This window comes from Macaca nemestrina, chromosome 8 (assembly GCF_043159975.1).
Source record: "Macaca nemestrina isolate mMacNem1 chromosome 8, mMacNem.hap1, whole genome shotgun sequence".
NCBI classification, from domain to species: Eukaryota; Metazoa; Chordata; class Mammalia; order Primates; family Cercopithecidae; genus Macaca; species Macaca nemestrina.
Window position 1 is genome coordinate 89,184,691 of NC_092132.1, and position 12,498 is coordinate 89,197,188.

Here is a 12,498-nt window from a genome sequence, read left to right on the forward strand (position 1 = left end):
AGATCCATGTGACATTGGAGGAGATCTTTTCAATGCTTAGTATTCGTCATTAGCAATGGCTGGCTGTTAGTTCTGGTAAATGTGTGCCTAAGTTGAACTTGCCTTGTTTTTCTCACACTGTGTCAGCAGCCATGTCTACAACACACAGTCTGTTGTGATCACATAGATCTACATAAGTTGTGCAGTTTTGTGCTAAAAACCCATAGGGAGCTCCTTTGGGATCATAGAAAAGAAGATCATGTGACCAGCATTGGTGAAGGCACACTCAGATTGCACTTAGGCCCTTTCCATGATGTTGTCAACCCTCTGAGGATGGAAGGCAGTGTCTTTTGATGTTATCTAGCCTAGAAGTGACACAGAACTATTGCTAATGTATAAAACACTTCATTGTATAAGCTTCAGTGGTACAGATGAACCAGAATGAATGTTTATCTTCTCAGAAACACTCCTTCAATATTATGTTGGATCATGCTGCTAATGTAACTTGGGCTACAACTCTTCATGGTGCTACAAACTTCTCTGTCTCATTCAGTCGTATTTTTTTATCCATAGAAAAAGGACTACATTAGGTGTAAAAGTGTACAATATATTTTTATACTGTGACTTAATTTGTCATTAACAAACTTTTACACCACCACAATGTATTCATGTGCACTTGCAAAAGGAGATCTCGGACATGCAAATGTTACCAGAACAAACCCAGCTTTTGTCCACAAGGTGACTGTAACTCAGAATGGAAAGTGGGCTTTATAATAGGGTGTGGAGTGAAGAACATGCTGTATGTTACTAACAGCCCTTTGAATTTAACAAAAACTGGGAATCCATTAGGAAACGGATCGCATCATACCTGAACATAAGCTGGACTGCTGAAATTGTATTTTTAGCTAATGAAAAAGTATTTGGACTAGTACTCTAAAAATGTTCTAATGATAAAGTTTTGAGTCAAAATAGAAAAGAAAAAATCTGCATTCCAGGCCGAATTTTGTATATTTTTATTGCATTTAAAATTGCTATTCTGTAATATTGGGAAATCAAGTGGCTTATCATGTATATCATGTACTTAAAATGTATTCACAAACTACTGTTGTATTTGTATAAAATATAGACAAAGATCATATTTTTTGTGTGTGTATAAGCTCTGTAAAATAGCAATCACATTATGAAGCTGCAGTGATACTACATTTTAAACATTCACATCCAAAGAAGCAGGCTATTTATTGTCCATATACCGGATTTAAAATATTAATTTGCTGCTAATTAAACAATAGTACTGCAGCTTCTTGTGGCCTACAGTGTTATGTTTGCTGTAAGAATAAGATATGTGAATTCCACAAAATATATGAATAAAATTATAGAATGGCTTTAGATAATGTAGATCTTCCTGAAATTTTAATAGATGATACTTTTCTATTTGCTATCACATTTTTTCTTCAAATTATAAATATTTTCTCCTTTGATTAATATTCTAATAGCTGGCTCTAGGACAATATTGTTGAAATGAAATGTAAAAGCTAGGTTTTTGGTTTGTTTTAAAACTTTTGTATCTTTAGAGGAAGGATAGAAATTGTAAATAAAAAAAGTCAAAAGATGATGCATCAAAACTTTAATCCAGGTGAGTTTAGAATTCAAAAAAGGATATTAGTTGCTTGTTTCTGTGAGATAAAATTGGCATTTAGCATTTATTTAACACTTATTGTTTGTCAGTACTAAAATTATTCTTTCAGAATATTTTTATGTGTTTTTCAGAATAATTTTTAGCTTTGGGCTGTTTGCCTAAAATTTTGCTGAAGAAAGCTCCCTTGACAATTTGTGTGGACCAAAATGGCTATCACACACACATTTCAGCTAAAACTCATCTGCTAAATGGTCAGCAACACAGCTTCTGAGACAGGTATTAATTCTAAAAATTTGGTTAATACCTTTCCAGGAACCAACTGTAAAAATAATTTGTTATGTATCTCATAGCACCTCTTTGAGTATAATAGGAAAAATTCTTCCCTTACCTTTTCCGACTTCCAGAGGGGTAAAGAAAATGAACATAATTCCAGTGTGGCAATTCCCGCCTCTTTTCACTTGTTTAATTTCTGCAAATTAATGCAATATTTCTATGTTCTTAGAATTAACACTAAATATGTTTTAAATTCATATGAAATAGTTCAAGGACTTCAAAGAAGGAAAATACTTGTGCTCTTTTGCCTTTTGCAGAATATGTCACTGCCATTCTTTCTTTTTTTTTTTTTTTTTTTTTTTTTTTTTTTTGAGACGGAGTCTCGCTGTGTCGCCCGGGCTGGAGTGCAGTGGCCGGATCTCAGCTCACTGCAAGCTCCGCCTCCGGGGTTTACGCCATTCTCCTGCCTCATCCTCCCGAGTAGCTGGGACTACAGGCGCCCGCCATCTCGCCCGGCTAGTTTTTTGTATTTTTTAGTAGAGACGGGGTTTCACCGTGTTAGCCAGGATGGTCTCGATCTCCTGACCTCGTGATCCACCCGTCTCGGCCTCCCAAAGTGCTGGGATTACAGGCTTGAGCCACCGCGCCCGGCCACTGCCATTCTTTCGAGGAGATAGTTTTACCTTAAAGGAAACGAAAATACTTTTCTCCCTGATACACTGTTAACAGCATAGCACATAAATTCCCAGGTTCTGTCTGCTTGAGAAAAGGAATGGGAAAAGAGCATGGTGCTTGATGGAGACTGTATCCATGAAGGAGTACACAGAGTATCTTCTTTACTGTAGTCTTTGGCTGCCATTATTGCAGATGAAAATGAACAATTTTTTTTTTTATGTAAACAGGCTAACTTTGCTTTACTCAATAGATAGATCCTTTAAATGTAAACCAATGTGTATTATAAATGCACAAGTGGAAAATTCTATAAATTTGAATCTTTTTTTTTTTAAAACAGGCAGATAGTCCATTTAAAATAACACCTCCATCAAGGTCTTAGGGTTTTGAGGGAATGAGAGTGGGAAGAGTAAAGGCCCCTCACATAAGGTTTTCTGCTTTATGGTATTATAATTTTTGGAAAGGTATTACTTCTGGTTTACTCTATTTGTCATTAGAGAACTTTAATAATTTATTGAGGCTCCTTTCGTTTTCTGCTTTATGGTATTATAATTTTTGGAAAGGTATTACTTCTGGTTTACTCTATTTGTCATTAGAGAACTTTAATAATTTATTGAGGCTCCTTTCAAAGTGTTGCTAGTGCAACTAGTAGTCTTACTGGAATAATGTTAGTAAACTGCTGTTTCAAAATAATTGATCTATTATTAGGATTCACACACACCTGATATTTTTAAGCAGGTTCCTGTAAACAAATTCTCATGACCTAGGAATGTTCATTGTGTGAGGAAGTTAATAACCCAAGCCATGATGCCCTGTTTAAAGATTTTTAAGTTTTGTCGGCTTTTCCCATCCCAGAATTAATGGTGATCAGTGGCTATAACAAATATAAACCCTGTGTCTTGAAGACCATGTTGTCTAATAACTTCCAGCCAGTAAGTTCAACTCATCCCCAGCTTTCTCAGTTAAATTATTATTTTTTTTTTTTTTGCAGTGGTAAAGTGCTACTTTTGTATTTTGTCATAAATTCTTTTATATGATATGTCCATATTTATTCCTATATGCTAGCTTTATTGAGTCAGTCAGTGACCCTGAAATGTTCCTCCATCCTTAACAGCACCTGCCCATTTCCTCCTCTGCCTTTTTCCATCATTTTCATAAGCAGTTACTCACTGTTCCTTATACTGGAGCCTGTGCTTATCTGTCCCTTTGCCTCCAGTTGTCCACCATCCCTGGAATGCTGGATTTCTCCTCCTGCACAGGAATTCCACATGCCAAAATCTTACCCATTATCCATCCTCCACCCCTTTTTTAATTCTCTCTCTTCCACAAAGCCTTCTGGTCTCATTAACTGAACAGTAATTTATTTTCCCTCTGAACATATATTACAGTTGATAACAGAATAATATATTTTCTAGTACTTGAGGGCAAAACCCTATCCACATACATTGATTAGATCATCTCAATAATATTTTTTCTAGTACTTGAAGGCAAAGCCCTATCCACATACAGCTGATTAAATTGTCTCAGAATTATATATATATATATATATATATATTTTTTTTTTTTTTTTTTTTTTTTTTTTTTTTGAGACGGAGTCTCGCTCTGTAGCCCAGGCTGGAGTGCAGTGGCCGGATCTCAGCTCACTGCAAGCTCTGCCTCCCGGGTTCACGCCAGAATAATATATTTTCTAGAACTTGAGGGTAAAACCCTATCCACATAGTTCCAAGCACAGGGCAGATAATCAAGTATTTGTTGGAAGAATGACAAACAGTGCTTCCCTGAAAGACTCAGCCATTTTAATACTTAGGAGACTTTTAAAAAACCTTTTCAAAATTTGACACTAGAAATTAATAAAATAATTTTGACATGGGGCATCTCTATTCTGTGGAAAAGTATATTTTATACTCTGAAGAGTGTATAGTTATCCTTAAACTTCCTTTTGTTCTGGTTTTCTGCATCAACGTGAGGAGATGCTACACGTGTACTGTCTCTTCACAGGTACATCATCACTAAATGCGTTCCCTACAGTGAACCAAAACTAGGGAGCCATCGAAGATTCTAATCCTCCTTTGTACTTCAAAGGCTCGTTAAGCTCTGAATTAGACGGATAAAAAGAAAAAATACACAGGTCCCAGAGACCTACAATTTGAAAGAGAATGAGACAGACTTGAAACACTGAAAGAAGTCAGTGGAACCGGGTGTGGAAGTTGTCAACCAGGTGTTGAAGCAAAAGACGAGTTCTGACACAGTTCTGATACTTAAGGACTCAGAAAGCATACTTTGTATTTTTTTTAATTACAAATAACCTAGAGAAGCAAAAATCGAATCAATATGGACATCTTCAGAAAGCAGAAGATAAATGTGGTTATAAACAGGGAGTTACCAATAACTTGGTTAAATCTAAGTTATTGATAATTTGCTAGTGAATAAGTATTTTTGAAAGCGATTGATGCTAATGTAATATAAATGTTTTCAATGGCTATTTGATAATCATACAAGTGGCTAGGGTTGACATATCAAGTTCCTATCTCCCCCTCCCTCTCCCTGCTCTCCCCCGCACTCTCCCTGCTCTCTCCCCCACCCCACCCCTCACCCACCCCCACACATACACAAAGGAATAAAAGATCCCTGCTAACCCTTTGGAGACATACATGGAACCACAGAACAAGGTGCTATGGAGTTCGAGTTGGAAAATCCAGTTTGGGGAGCAATTTAAAGCAAAGGTAATACAGTATTTTTCTAGTGTCCATGCCAGTTATTTCATATTCTTATTACCTTTACTAAAACCTCCAAAAAATAATAATGGCGATAGGCATTGGTGTCTCATTCCTGAGGTTAACTGAAATGATTTTTTTTTTTTTTAAATAAGATACTCTCTGATAGTTTGGGGACAATCCAAGCGTTTCTCCTGTAACATCGTTTCCTGAAGTACCTTTTCTTCTCTAAACACTGCGCACAAAATAACGGGGCTTACTAGAGAAGAATGCCAGGACCTGCCCGGCGGGCGGACAGCGGGCCAGGGGCTCTGAGTCTGCGGCATCTGGACCCTCCTCCTTCGGGGGGGTTGGGCCGGGGCGCCCCGCTCAGGCGCGGAGCAAGGCGGTCTGGCGCCCCCACCGCAGTTCTCTGCGGTGTGCAGCTCGCCCTGCGTGGGCGCTCCGGCCCAGGGGCAGCCTGTACCCACCAACCTTCTCCGCCATCCGGGGCGCCGCTTCCTCGGGCGCGCGGGTCTCGGCCGCACCTGGCTGCGGGCTCCACGCCGAGGACGCGGAAGGTGCGGGGCCTGCGGCTCTGGGACAACCCAGACGGCCGAGATGTGTGACCTGGGGCGGCGTTGATGTGACGCCTGCATCCGGCCCCTCCTGTTAAGAAACCCCCTCCGAGCAGAACAGACGGTCGCCTTTATCACATGCAAGAATTACCAAGTTTGGCTGCCGACTTCTAGGAAATGCCTTTTCAGCATCTGTTGATGCGTCCATGTAGGTTTTTCTACTTTCGTTTATTGGTGTTTTCATCTTTGTTGAAACAGGTTGGCATTCCGGGAGCTATCTGCTTGTTGTTGACACATTACTGGATTCTCTATGCTAATACTTTGTTTGAACTTTTGACTCCATATCAATATGTGAAATCGGCACCTAGTTTCCTTTTTGCTGAATTTATTAGCCTTTGGAACTCAAGTTATTCTGGCTTCAGAAAGACTGGTTGGGTAGGGAGGAGGGTGGAGGATGAGGTTCATTTTCTTGCCGTTTTGAAAGAGCTTAACTATGGGAAATTCAGCCTGCTCTCTAAAAGGCGGATGGTGCTTGAGGCTCCCCTTCCTCTGGGCAGTTCCTCCTTCCCATCTTTACTCAGGCAATTGCTCACTTCAAATGCTCCTGTTGTTCTTGGATCCATCTGGGGACTTGGAATTGCCAGGAAATCACCCATTCCCTGCAGAATCTCACCTGTGCTGCCACAGGATTTGCATGCTGGGAGTCTTTCATCCCCACTGAAAGGAGACTCCCTTATGTCTGTAGTCGTTCTAGTCTGACTTCACCAAGCTGGCACTCAAAAAATCTATTTGTGATGTGGTCACCCTTTGTTTGCTTTAATTTTGTGTGTGTGATAGTTTACTATTGGTTTTCAATTTTTCACCTAATCTAACAGTCTTTGTCTTTAATGAGTTTATTCAGTTCATTCATAGTTAAGACTGATTTTCTTCTCTTACTCTGTGCTTATTACTTTAAGGATGGTTTCTCTTTTTCGTTTACCTTATTTTTCTCAGTTTAATAGAGTCGTTAATCATTCCACTTCTTCCCTTTTTAACTTTGATGTTCCTTTGTATGTTTTTGTCTCTTTAATCACTACAGTCCCTTTTCCCCTGCTTTTTATTTTTTTGTTTTGTTTTGTTTTTGTGTTTTTGAGATGAAGTCTCCCTCTGTTGCCCAGGCTGGAGTGCGGTGGCGCGATCTCACTGCAACCTTCCCCTCCCGGGTTCAAGCAGTTCTCCTGTCTCAGCCTCCCAAGTAACTGGTATTACAGGTGAGTGCCATCATACCTGGCTAATTTTTTGTATTTTTAGTAGAGATGGGGTTTCGCCATGTTGGCCGGCTGGTCTCGAACTCCTGACCTCAGGTGATCAGTCCGCCTCTGCCTCCCAAAGTGCTGGGATTACAGGTGTGAGCCACCATGCCTGGCCTTCCCCTGCTTTTTAAGTCTTACCACACATGACTCTTGTTTTATTTGTAGACGAAAATACCAACTATTTTCCTCCATTGAGAACGCCCCATAACACACTAATTCTTCGCTATTCCTTTTCTCTACCCTGTTCTTCACAAATGGACCCATTTACCACCCCCACCTACACACACCCCCATGGCACTTCTCGGACAACCCCAATACTTTGCAAACAAACTTTAGCGTTATTATTTTCCATAACTCTGGATGACCATCTATTTAAATGTATTCTGATGGTAGATTAAGTGCTATAATCTTTATTTGGTTCTTTATTACCGTTTGTCTTTCTCTACTGAGATTTCCTATGTGTTCATTCAGTGAGCACGTACTTTTATGTCATTCAGTATCATCTTCAAATCCTTTTCTGCTGATCCCAGCCATTGCTCCTTCTCAGGATCTTCCCACGGATCACCTTTTCTCTTGTCTATGGCTCACATGTTTCTGTTTGTTGTTGTTGTTGTTTTGTTTTGAGACGGAGTCTTGCTCCATCACCCAGGCTGGAGTGCAATGGTGCTATCTTGGCTCACTGCAACCTCTGCCTCCCAGGTTTAAGTGATTCTCCTGCCTCAGCCTCCCGAGTAGCTGCAATTACAGGTGCGTGCCACCACGCCCAGCTAATTTTTGTATTTTTAGTAGAGACGGGGTTTCAACATGTTGGCCAGGCTGGTCTTGAACTCCTGACCTCAGGTGATCCACCTGCCTGGGCCTCCCAAATTTCTTGGGATTACAGGCATGAGCCACCTCACCCAGCCTCTGATATAGAGATTCTTTTAGCCTAAATTTGGCCCCTTGGGGTCTGCCCATTGTATGGGTACAAGAGTCAGAAATGTGGGCAAAGTTTGTACACAGAATTTGCCTCCTGTTCTGAGTCTCTCTGCTTTCCAGGATTCCCACCTCCTCCTTTACTTTCCAGCTGCTGTTTTCCCTCCAAACTGTATTGTCTGATTTTTCAAGTCAATAAGACTACAAAGTTCTATCTGCGATTTAGTTGCCCTGGGAGTGTGTGATACACTTGGAAAATGAATTTTATTTGCCTTGGTTTATAATACTGCATCTGGAAAAGCTATGAAATCTGTTAATTCTCAGAAAAAGTTCCCAACTTTTATGGGTTTATGGTCTTTACATACAATAGGAATGAAGGATTATGTGTGTGTGTGTGTGTGTGTGTGTGTGTGTGTGTGTGTGTGTAATCTTTGCAGGTAGCAAAGATTCTGTGTGATGCCTAGGTCATACAAATCTATGATTAACTTTATAACAACTTTTCATACTGTCTTCCAAAATGACTGTACCAGTTTTTTTATTTCCATGAATAATGAGTGAGAATTTCTGTTGCCCCACATTTTTAAGCTATTTTGATATTGGTCTCAGGCGGTTTTAGCTAGTTGTTGTTTTAATTTACATTTCCCAATAACAAATGATGTTGAGAACCTTTATATTTTATTTTCCAACTTCATAAAACATTTTTAGCAAAATATCTGTTCAGATCCTTTGTCTATTTGGTATTGGATTAATTTTGTATTAGGTTGATTTTTTTGTCATTGAGTTTTAAGAATTCCTTATGCATCCTAGATATGAATGCTTTATCAGATAAATGATTTGCAAACATTTTCTCCCAGTCTGTTGCTGGTCTTTTCATTGTTTTAACAGTATCGAAAAAAGCAAAAGTTTTCCATTTTTGTAAAGTCCAATTTATATATTTTTTTTCTTCTGTGGATTGGGCTTTTGAAATTGTATCTAAAAATTTATAACCAAAACTAAGGTCATGAAGATATTCTAGATGTTTTTCTGTAGGTTGTGTCGTATTATGTTTTACATGTAGGCCTATGATCCATTTTGATTTAATTTTTGTATAAGATGTAAAGTATATGAGGTTTGAGGTTTATGTGATTTGGGTTTTTGTTTTGTTTTGTTTTTTTCAAATGGATGGTCATTTGTTTTAGGACAACTTTTTCATTTCTGACTTTTCTATTCTGTTCTATTGATGTGTGTATTTATCATTTCACCAATCTCACACTATCATAATTACTGTAATAGTCTTGAAATCAGGACACATGCATCTTCCAAGTATATTTTCCTTTTTAAGAGTTGCCTTGGCTATTCCTTTGGTTCTGTGTACATTACATAGATTGTATATATTTTATAATCTACATATTGATACCTATTAAAAAGTTTGTTTGGATTTTTGTGTTGTGTTGCATATATAATTTGGGAAACATGGACACCTTTCAAATATTAAGTCTTTCAATCCATGAACTTAGTATCTTTCTTCAGTCATCTAGATCTTTGTTGCATTGGTATTGTATAGTCTTCTACATACAAATCTTCCACATATATTATAAGACTTATATCTAAGTACTCTTTTAGTGTTATTGTAAATAGTATTTTTTAAAATTTTAGATTCTAGTTTTTATTGGTGATGTATAAGATTAAAATTGACTTTTGTATGTTAACCTTATATCCTGTGACCTTGCTAAACCCACTTATTAGTTCCAGGTAGGGCTGTGTGTGTGTGTGTGTGTATGTGTGTGTGTTTCTTTTCTCCTTTCCACTGTATATGCCTTTTATTCCTTTTTCTTGCCTCATTGAACTAGCTAGAACTTCCAAGATGATGTTAAGTAAAGGTGTTAATTGAAAACACCTTTGCCTTTTTCTGTATTTTTATAGGGAAAGTATTCAGTATCTTGCCATGAAGTATGATGTTAGTTGGAAGTTTTTCATAATCATCTTTTATTAAGTTAAGGAAATTCCTTTCAACTTCTAGTTTGTATGAGTTTTTTAAAATTATGAGTAGATGTTGAATTTTCTTGAGTGTTTTTTCTTCATTTACTGATGATAGGTTTTTTCTTATCTAGTCTACTCATATAGTGAGGTACATTGATTAATTTTGAATGCTGAACCAGCCCTATATTCCTGAGATAAGCCTGACTTCTTTGTACAGTATTATCCTTTTTTATGGACTACTGGATTTTACTTGCTAATATTTTGTTAAGGCTTTTCATATCTGTGTTCATGAGAGATGTTGATCTGAAGTTTTCTTGTGAATATATGAGAAAACGTGTGTATGTATGTGTGTGTTTATCTCTCTATAGATATAGAGATATATATACATACAGGTAGATATATCTCTACCAGTGCATAGTTATGCATAGGCAAATTTTAATACAACAACTCAGAGTCCATTCTAACCTTCCCCCTTTTCATATATTAACTCTCTTCTCCTGGTTCTTATTATCTACAATATATTTACTTACTTACCCAATTTTATAATATACATAAAAGTGCTTCATAGTTGCTAACCCATATCTACTCACAAGAGCATAATATTTGTTTACAGTTCTTTTGGTCTTTAACCTGAGGGCATGTAGTCAAAATACTGTGTTGACTATTACTCCCGTCCTCTTTCAGTGTGGTCATGTTATCCATTTAAAATAGAGCTGGGTTCGGGAGAGGTTCCAAGATGGCCAAATAGGAACAGCTCTAGTCGACAGCTCCCAGTGTGAGCAATGCAAAAGATGGGTGATTTCTGCATTTCCAACTGAGGTACCGGGTTCATCTCACTGGGGCTTGTCAGAAAGTGGGTGCAGCCCACAGAGCCTGAGCCAAAGCAGAGCAGGGCATCACCTCACCTGGGAAGCGTAAGGGGTCAGGGAATTCCCTCTCCTAGTCAAGGGAAGCCGTGACCTGGAAAATCGGGACACTCCCACCCTAATACTGCGCTTTTCCAATGGTCTTCGCAAACGGCACACCAGGAAATTATATCCCATGCCTGGCTCGGAGGGTCCTATGCCCAGGGAGCCTCACTCACTGCTAGCACAGCAGTCTGAGATCGAACTGCAAGGCGGCAGCGAGGCTGGGGGAGAGGGGTCCGCCACTGCTGAGGCGGTAAACAAAATGGCCAGGAAGTTCAAACTGGGTGGAGCCCACTGCAGCTCAAGGAGGCCTGCCTGCCTCTGTGGACTCCATCTCTGAGGGCAGGGCATAGCTGAAAAAACAGCAGCAGAAACTTTTGCAGGCTTAGACGTCCCTGTCTGACAGCTTTGAAGAGAGTAGTGTTTCTCCCAGCATGGAGTTTGAGATCTGAGAACGAACAGACTGCCTCCTCAAGTGCATCCCTGACCTCTGAGTAGCCTAACTGGGAGGCACCTCCCAGTAGGGACCGACTGACACCTCATACGGCCAGGTGCCTCTCTGAGACAAAGGCTCCAGAGGAAGAGGAAGGATCAGGCAGAAACATTTGCCATCCTGCAATATTTGCTGTTCTGCAACCTCCACTGGTGATACCCAGGCAAACAGGGTCTGGAGTGGACCTCCAGCAAACTCCAACAGACCTGCAGCTGAGGGTCCTGACTGTTAGAAGGAAAACTAACAAACAGAAAGGACATCCACACCAAAACTGCATCTGTATGTCACCATCATCAAAGACCAAAGGTAGATAAAACCACAAAGATGGGGAGAAACCAGAGCAAAAAAGCTGAAAATTCTAAAAATCAGAGCACCTCTTCACCTCCAAAGAAACGCAGCTCTTCGCCAGTGACAGAACAAAGCTTGATGGAGAATGACTGAGGATTTGAGAGAAGAAGACTTCAGACAATTGATAATAACAAACTTCTCTGAACTAAAGGAGGATGTTTGAACCCATTGCAAAGAAGATAAAAACCTTGAAAAAAGATAAGACGAATGGCTAACTAGAATAAACAGCATAGAGAAGACCTTAAATGACCTGATGGAGCTGAAAACCATGACACGAGAACTACATGACACATGGACAAGCTTCAGTAGCCAATTCTATCAAGTGGAAGAAAGGATATCAGTGATTAAAGATCAAATGAATGAAATGAAGTGAGAAGAGAAGTTTAGAGAAAAAAGAGTGAAAAGAAATGAACAAAGCCTCCATGAAATATGGGACTATGTGAAAAGTCTGATTGGTGTACCTGAAAGTGACAGGGAGAATGGAACCAAGTTGGAAAACACTCTGCAGGATATTATCCAGGAGAACTTCCTTAAGCTAGCAAGGCAGGCCAGCATTCAACTTCAGGAAATAGAGAGAACACCACAAAGATACTCCTCGAGAAGAGCAACTCCAAGACACCTAATTGTCAGATTCACCAAAGTTGAAATGAAGGAAAAAATGTGAAAGGCAGTCAGAGAGAAAGGTCGGGTTACCCACAAAGGGAAGCCCATCAGATTAATGAAGGATCTCTCGGCAGAAACTCTACAAGATA